The sequence below is a fragment of the Pinus tabuliformis genome, chromosome 6 (assembly GCF_031772625.1).
Source record: "Pinus tabuliformis cultivar Carrire ecotype Pingquan chromosome 6, CPIR1, whole genome shotgun sequence".
Classification (NCBI taxonomy): domain Eukaryota; kingdom Viridiplantae; phylum Streptophyta; class Pinopsida; order Pinales; family Pinaceae; genus Pinus; species Pinus tabuliformis.
This window is the reverse complement of record NC_142292.1, coordinates 1,450,326,704-1,450,336,273: the sequence shown is the minus strand read 5'-3', so window position 1 is coordinate 1,450,336,273 and position 9,570 is coordinate 1,450,326,704.

Sequence of the window (9,570 nt, the reverse complement as noted above, 5' to 3'; positions counted from 1 at the left end):
GTTAGCCAAGGCAATGACAGTTAAGAAAGTGTCATTCTCGAGTTAGGGAGCCAAGTCTCCCTATTTTCTAGGGAGTTGTTAGGAGCTCTATTTTTGTATAAATAAGAGATTCAAGGAACTCATTAGGATATGATTGTTTTTTGTAGACAAGAGGCAATTTTGAGTTAAAACACTTTGATTGTTATTGTTGTGATGTACTTGACATTTTTATGATAATGAGAAATTATGTTTTGATCCATCACTTAATTGACTTAGAGGGATGAAGCTCTTAGGTTAGTGCCCAGCCCTAGCATAAAAAGATTCTCTTTTTGTATATATATTCTTATATTAGAATGATAGTTAGTTGTTCAAGTTTATTTATGTTTTCTTTAGCTTAACAAGTATTTGAATTTTTTCTTAACCCAGTTTCCATTAGTTTTAAGACGTAGATTGGTGGTGTAATAGTGAAGGGAAGTACTTGATAAAATCTTGTGACAATCGCCTCTATCTCATCTCCCTCATGGAATCATTATTAGAGGTCCCCACTCTCACAACCTAAAAAGTAGAGCTTGTCTTTTGGTCATTTCATAGCTTAGGGTTCATTCTTAGCTAGATCATTGTTTATGATTTCTTGGAATCACTTGCAGTTGTTATCTTGTTTCCCTATGTTTTCTATATCTTAAAAGGAATTCCATTTCATAGATCTAGTCCTTAAGAATAGATAGATCAACTTTCTCAAATTCAATTCATATTTTCCATGTTGACATGTAGTGATGCATAAATGAAAAGAAAAACAGTTTTTGTTGCAGGGATTGTTGATTTGTATGAAGGGACTCATCCAACCAGCTTCACCTAGGTCCTCTCCACATTTTTTTGAGGCATACCATCCCATAGTCTGAACCCCTATTTTACAACCACCGTGAGCAGCCACCTTGGGGCAAATCCAACCTCCTTGGAGTGCTGAGCTTAGCCTTCGGCAATGTGCACCTTCCTTACACCTTCTACCACTATCACACACCTCACCAACACCTAATTTCATTATTATTGCCCTCCAAAACCCTTCAACTAACCTCCTATAGAAATCCAGGACACCCTGTAGTAGATTAGAACATCATGTAGCAGTTTACTATAGCAACTACACAATCTCCTGTAGCAGACTGTTTGACCCTATTTTGATAAGAAATTGTAGGATATCTTAGGATAAGAATAGGTTACATCCTCATCATGGATTCCATGCTCATTGGTGCTACCTATACCAGCTTTCCCATTCATTTTCCTCCTACAAGATCATATAGAATAACATAACATTTATATTTCTCAATTTAGCAATTAAAAGACTCTTTTTCTACAAATCTAAAATGAGATAGTTAGTGTGTTGTTGTAGCAGATACAACCACCCTCCAAAATTTTTCCTTAACCCGTTTTGGAGCCTCCCTACCAACCTTTCACAACACCTTGTCTTTCTTCATTAAGTACACAAGCTTCAGTGTTTTTCATGCACAGAGGTAGCCTGTCAAGCACAACTTGATGCATTCCCCTCATAGGTTGTTCACCTGGACTTGGTCCAGCTGCAAGCTGAGAAACTTCCCTAAGAAAATTGTGCATTTCTAGAGGGAAACCAACCTTCCCTCTAGAAATTGTGCAATTTTGTCTGGTAGCCTACTGGGCTCCAGAAATGTACAATTCTGTCAGTCAACACTGCCAGCAGAAATTGTGCAAATTTCCCCAACAGGGCTGCTTAGACCATAATTTGCGCAAATCTAGGCATCAGTCAACAACTCTACCCAAAAATTGCACAAACCTCCTAGGCAGTCAGCCCATCTACCAGCCAGAAATGCACATTTTTCTCTAGCAGTTGAGCAGCTACATGCATGAGCAGTCTAGTTGACCAATTCCACCCGGGACCAAGGAAACTTGACTTGCATGCATGCATGACTTGGTTTTTCTTGGAATAACAAAAGGAAACATGTAAAAGGCATCCCATGATTCAAGGAGCTATTTTTAGCAGCTAGGGGTTACATGCAAGGATCACTTCAGAAACATCCCACCAAGTGTCACTTTCCCTAGATTTGTGGCATCTGAGTAAAAATTTGATGTTATCAAAAGCTCATCAACCGAACACTACAGAGCTCATTACTCACATCAACCTTGCAGCTCTGACATCCCACATCACATCTAGGAATTATCGTCACATTCATCTTAGCTGTTTTGCGGTAAGCCTGCTTTCCATGCCTTGCGTTGCATTTCTATCGCTTTTTGTGTTTTCGCTTGTATGAGTATTGTTTGCTTGATTAATTTGAACACTTGATTTTGTTTACATGTATACTATCTTGTGATAACATTGTTTCCATTTTCATTGCTATCTCAATGTTGTAGCATGCATGAAACTATTTTTCATGAACGGTAGGCAATTCAACGACTCGCCTGAGCCAAATGCATTTTGATCTGTTTACTAAATCTTTCATTCATGTTTGCATGCATTGTCAATCACTTCTACTTTCACTAAGTGTCACCATGCATCCACTATCATATTTTCTTTCAGTTGCCCATCAGTGAGTTAGACTAGCCTTGGTTAGGACTTTGCCTTCATTGAGATAACATTGTGTAATCTGGGGAAGGAAGGTTCTATCTTCCTCTCCAGAAATGCACATTTTTTCTCGGGCACTGTCCTCTAGGACTATTTTGTGAATTTCGAAGTGACAATGACAACTGGCCTATAAAATTGTGTAATGCAGTCATTGGGCCTACAACCATTGCCAGCTGAGATTACGCATTATGCAATTCTAGGAGTCAAGAGCAAGACTGGACTATGCATTGCACAGTTCCGGCAGTGAGCCAGTCTCCCAGTAGCCTAGACTGTGCCTCTCATAGTCTTGGTAGCTAGTGTCCTGTCCTCTCGGCCGAAATTGCGCAACCTTCATGATCAGTCACACAGGTATGTTGAAAGTTAGTTCTCAAGTTCATCTTGGTTTTCGACTGACAGATTTCTTGTCATGAGTGTTTCCATGTCTCTAGGTATTGCAAGTGTTTGTCTACCTCTTTGCAGTGTAGGTACAATGGTTTCCAAGAGGGCAGATTCGAAGACACCATTCAGAGCACACCTAGATATGCCGTCGATCAAATGTCTATGAGCTTGCCCACTCACGAAGATATCAAGTTGGATATCACAGCGAGCGAAATCGTGAAAAGAAACTGAAGGAAACATACAAAACCTAGAAAACGCAATGAATGCAGCAAGCACAACAAATATAGCGAATACAACGAACACACAGAATGCAACAAATGCAGCGAACACACAGAATGCAACAAATGCAACGAATGCAAGAGGAAGGTTGTTGACAAAATACTGGTGGAACAAAGTTGCAAGATCAAACAGATCCACTGATGATGAAAGAAACATTGGAGACTCAGGCTATGAGGTGACGACGCGACATGAAGATCGCACAAAGACAGAGAATGGAACAAAGAACGAGTTGCATGTGCTGAAGAGGAAACTCAAGGAAGAACATGAAGCTACAGAGGCAGATGAATGAGTTGCAATAGGAACAGGAATAGTAGTGGGTGCAACATGCACTCACGGATGAAAGTGTGCACATATAAGTTAAAGATCCATCGCAACAGCTGACACAGAGCAGACATGGTGAGCAGTGTTGTTGATTGCATGCAATGGATTCAACAGCATGCATGCCATTTTGCACATGCATGCAATCCAACCCATTCAACACACTCACCAAGGGTAAGACAAGAAGTAAGTCCAACTAGAGTTGAACATGTACTTCAGCAAGTTAATGCGCATGACCACCAACACATACTTGAATATCAACACTGACACTATGCATCAATGTGTTGCCAGTTCAGCCGCACTCAAGAAGATCATGCACATGTTAGCAGATGAGTTGGATGAAGGAGTCGAACCAATGTACCGACTGCAATGGAGGCAAGATTTTGCTTCAGCAAGATGTCACCATGAGGTGCATGCACACCATCACGGACGACCAAGCTAGGCATCAGCTCACCACCTTCACCATCATAAGAATGCCAAAGAGTTGGTCTCATCACAACGGACCAAGTGTAAGTGATGTATTGCATGGCTTTCTCAAGCCATGTTGTCTCACATCAATACATGTGCATTGTAATGTAACATCATGTCAAGTGTAAGACAAGTGTCAATAGTTGGATGTAACAGTCATAAAGTAGTTGAAGTCATGAGGGTAGATGAACTGTCACAAAGGGGAATTTCAAGGGTCACCTAACCCTTTTCTATAAATAGTCCCTCATGACTCATTGTATATGATCTTGATAAGCTAAGCATCTGATAAGACTATCTTGGAGATATCTTGGATAGTATTGTAATGCACCTTGGCTTCTCCACTACACGAAGCTAGTTCATCTCTTTGGATGAGTAGGGGATGTGGCTGTAACGTTCCACTGTTTGGGACTAACAAGTTTACATCGATGTGTTTTATGATTGGGATTTACACTTCTTTATATAATAAGAGCCAACACAATTTCATGCATATGTTGTTATTGTAGTTGGACTGTTCCGGTTGCTTAGCAATGTATGTTGTTTAACTTACGTAGTTTTGTATGAACTTCTTCGTATGGGATTATATGTATCTTGTTGCAGATGTGCTATTGGTTTAACCATCACTTTGGATTGCCAACTGATCTTCTTTCCAGCTTGTGATGCAACTTCACCCGTGTGTTACCTTCTCAGCTGAGTACCAATTATTTATGGACAAAAATTGGGCATGATAGAATTGTAGGTGTTCATGAGTTCCACTATAAAGATGATAACATTTTTAAAGAAGGTAATGTTGATTTCCACAAAAAAAAGAGCATTGATGCTTCAAGTCAAGAAGAGAAACATGAGACTTCCTAGATTTATACTTCAGGTTCTAATAATGAATTTATTGATTTGAAGGAGAACTTATGCCCACAATTTGGATTGATCATTGTTGTTCACTTCAAGGATAAACCTATCCTCCCCCTTCCTATATCTAACAAGGGTTCCAGTAACATATCTCCATGTTAGACAATGGGCAAGAAAAGTGATGTGAATAGAGAGGAGAAACTAGTAAATAGATAAAAAAATGATGATTTCACCAAGGTCCCTAAAATTAATACCATTGAGGGAAAGTTATGTGAATTAAAATTGAAGAAAAATTGAATTCCAAAGACATTGATGATGACCCTTGTTATGATGTGGATGATGAGAGTCATGGTGAAAGTATTTATGCAGGGGTTGATAATCACTATGAAAACAATGTAGAACTCAATGCAATGAGATCCCCTATCCTGGATGACACACAATATGCACAGGGATATGATTTTTGCATAAGTAAACAATCCATTGACCAAGAGGTTATAAATATTGGTGACTTGAAATATGTTTTTCAGAATCAGAAACATATAGAGACAGTTGTTTGTTATTTGAAATTTGAGCATAAAAGTACTATTGAAATTGAAATAGAGAACGGCCTTGGTAATTCCAAAAAAATATATCAAGAACATAAAGTGGTTGCTATAACAGGAGAACACTAAGAATGCAAAAGAAACAAGGATGTGGAACAAGACTGCAATTCAGAGGGTCTTGGTGATTTTCTTAGGACCAAAATAGAAAATTGTTACATTGAAATCCCTGACAAGTTTGATAATAACATCTCTTAGAATATGAATTTGCACAAATTTTAAACATCCAAATATAAGTGCCTTATTTGTTTCCCTTAAGATTGAAAATGTTGTAAAGATTAAAATGGGATAACCATTTCAAGAATAAAATGCAATGAGGCAACCCCATGCTAAGAGGGTGATGAAAGTACATAACAAATATGTGTGTCTGAATCCTTTGAGAAGATACATGTTTTGTATTTCAATTATGTGGTGACACCCAACTTAGAATTCTCCACTAGAACCAAAATTGAAAATGACAAGGGGAATTATCATCAAGAGCTAAAGTAGACCCCTTGGTTGATAAAGGAATTACAAAGTTGTTGTAGATTGTTACCATACTTTTTTATATTTTTCTTTCCTGCCCTATGCATAAAAAATGTTAGGACAACCATTTATTGAATTATTTTATACCATCCTAAGCAAACATGTCATCAGTGACACTGAAGGAAGTGTAAATGGCATTCCTATTTGGATAGTCTCAAGAATAACTATCGAGGTTGTTAAGTCTACTCCAAAGAAAAGAGGAACCTACTCTACATCTATGTATGCTCATATCAATTAACTAGACATGAAGAAAGATATATACTATTGTATACATAAGCCTTGTATAGTTAGAAAAAGATACATTATTTAGTAGGAATATGTAGGTCTTATTTTCTTTGATTCATCAAAAGGAAGCAACCATAAGTATACCTATAATGCAAAATCCTTACTACTAAGTTCTATGGAAATGACAAGTAGAGAAACATTTCGAAATAACACAGACTTCCATTTCACACTTGATTAGGTTGGGTAATTAGTTGTGTGAATTTTTTAGGACCTCCATCGGATACCATAGAAAGTAAAATCCAGAATACACAATGTAGAATGCCCAAGATTCCAAATACAATCTAAAATGCACCAAATCACAACCTCTTGCCAACGGTCCGACAAGAAAAAACATAGGAAATATTATAGGTATTCAAGCATTTATCTGAAGTTTTGGTAAGGTAGTTATTAGCCTATTTGGGGCTTCACGCCACGATCAAATCATACGAAGAGAGGAAAATAAGTTGTAACATGACAGGCTCCAAGTCTTATTGTAAAAGATGGTTAACTTTCTAATCCCAGAAATTTGGCCAATTAATTTATGTGCAAAACCATTGAATAAAATATTTCCTCACCAGAAGAGGGAGGAAACTAACCATTGATTTTTTAACAAGCGCTCAATGACATTCTTCACTATTTCCCCAATATGAATTGGTGTGCATTTTATCCGCCTTAGCGTGGATACCTCTTAGATTCCTCTTAGATTCCATGCCTTTCTTTAAACCATCCATCTTAGCTTCCATGTCATTCAACTTAGCTTCCATGACTTTCTTTAAACCATCCATCTTATCTTCCACACCATCCATATTAGCTTCCATGCCTTTCTTTAAACCATCCATATTAGCTTCTGTTACTTTTTGTGAGAGTGAATTTTGTTGCACTTGGCCTTGTAATTTTGATATATCATGTTGCATTTCTTCATCTTCTCCATGAGTCGTGCTAGAGCTTTCAGGTTGCTTACTAGATGTTTCCATTTTCTTTCTTCAGGGCATCAATTAATGATAATTATGATTCAATGTGCCCTTTGAATTCCTTCAAACAAAATTTTGAAACCAAACTTATGCAAAATTTTAAAAAAACTACACACCTTTTTTCACATTGTAGGAACTCGATATTGAATCTAATGTATCTCTGAAATTTTGGATCTCCAAGGTCTAAAATTGCGAACTATGGTAGCCCTCTAAGTCCTCTTTCCAACGCCACCAGTTTGATCAAAATTCGATTCTCCAAGAAATAAGTCTGCCAAATATCCCAAGATGATCGAATTATACACTTTTTCAGTTGAGTGAACTTGTACGAAGTGACATGTGTCACTGTTTCAACCTTCAAACCTAAAAATGATGCATAAAAAACTACAATCCATGCTCCTTTTGTCACTTCTTATGAAATTTCAATATGATTCTAAGAAAGAAATTTATGACGATTTTCCCAAAGTCACATTTTTGGGATGTAATTCGGGATCTTGCAAAAACCCTAACTTCCTTAGTTCATATCTCCGAAAATGTAGTGAGACATGATTTGAAATTCGGACCTGAGGATCATCGTGATTTCAGCTCAAATGGGGTTTTGTTTTAGCTTCTGAAATTTCATAGAAAAAACGTTATAGTGAAAATGCCATGATGACCTGTTTGGAGTAGGGAAACCCTAGAATCCAAAGCTTTGATACCAAGTCTTATGTAACCAGCTCACAAAATAGAAGAAAAGATAGATCAACGACTTCAAAATTAGCCTCTTTGAGGGGGAAGCCTCCTTTACATTACACAAATGAATAATTCTTGGGTGATACAAATGACTAAACCTCCTTTCTATATATAGGAGTCTAAGTGGTCACAATATAATTGAAGTCGACATAACAATAAAAATATAATGGCACAACAATAAAAATAGTGGGCTTCGATGGGGCATACTAATAATAATATGGGGACAATAGGGGCACAATAATAACAATAAGGAATACAATGACAATAGTAATGGGGGAATCACTAGTATTATAGGGACCTAACATATCCATTCATAATCATTTAGGAATAATTAATATAATGACAACATGTGTAAAGTTTCACATCCACATATACACAGATATGACTCAACATCATGTCTCTAATATTTTTATGCATCTTATTTGTGATCGTGGCATACCACAATGCCCTTGGCCATAAAATAGTTTAATAGATGGACAAGAAGTCAAGTAATGTACAACATTGTTTATTATTCATGGTTACAATCAAGGGTAGTGGCTACACACAAAATCTGTCTATTGCTGAGTTTTGAACCCCATGATATTAAGACAATCTCTGATTAGGAGAGATTTTAAGGACCTCTATTCTCAAATTTGATTACTATATGAAGTTTCCAACACATAAATCCTACAAGCATATCAAGGAGAGTTTCGAGATATGGATGTTCTTCACCCTCAAGCTTGGTCATGGCCTCTAGAATCATGAGTCCGTCTCTCAGTAGGATTACCCCGTGTTGTGGCCCTAGGTGTTTGTGAGTATAAGTATAGATGTATTTATTCTCTGTAATGAGATTAACCATAAAATCAGTCAACCGGTTTGGGACTCAGGCTGAAATTGGTTGTATTTTTAATTGTTTTATGGCTTAAAACTATTAGTATGACCCTAGCCCTTAACATGAGATTATTTACTCCCCACATTAACAAAAATGTGAGCAGTAGTGAATTGTAAGCACATAGCCATTGGTGACAATGTTTGTAGCAAATTAAAATTCTCACACCAAAAGAATTTTAAATGAAAAATAAGCCCTCCCTTACTCATAACTTATAAGTGAGGTGAGGAAACAAATTAATTTCTAAATGTGAAAAGCACCAACATATATTTTTTTGAAATAAATTCTTTATTGTATTTCTTACATCCAACCACAAAGGTGATGATCCAAGCCAACTTTCCAAAAATTTCTAAAAATCCACAAAACACAATTCTAGAATCCCCACAACAATAAGGTGGTCATTGGTTCTAACTTCTAACTTCCTATTCCTATCTAAAAAACAACTAAAAACTGTACAACTAACCTTATGGGAAATGGTAGTGCAACATAATGGAGGTAAATAGAGCATAAACAAAAGGAACCAATGATTCTTGTATCTATATAATTCATGCAACAAGCAACTGTTGAATGATGAAATATAGTTCCCTATATACCATGGAAAACTTGCACAAAAGCACATATATGGATCCTAATCATGGGACATGCAACCACTAATCATGCAAACCCCTTTCTCCTATCTAGGACAAGGAGCCAAATGTAAACAATCCAAAATACACAAATCACCTGTGAAGCACAAATTCTACAAATAATGCAATGCTAAAA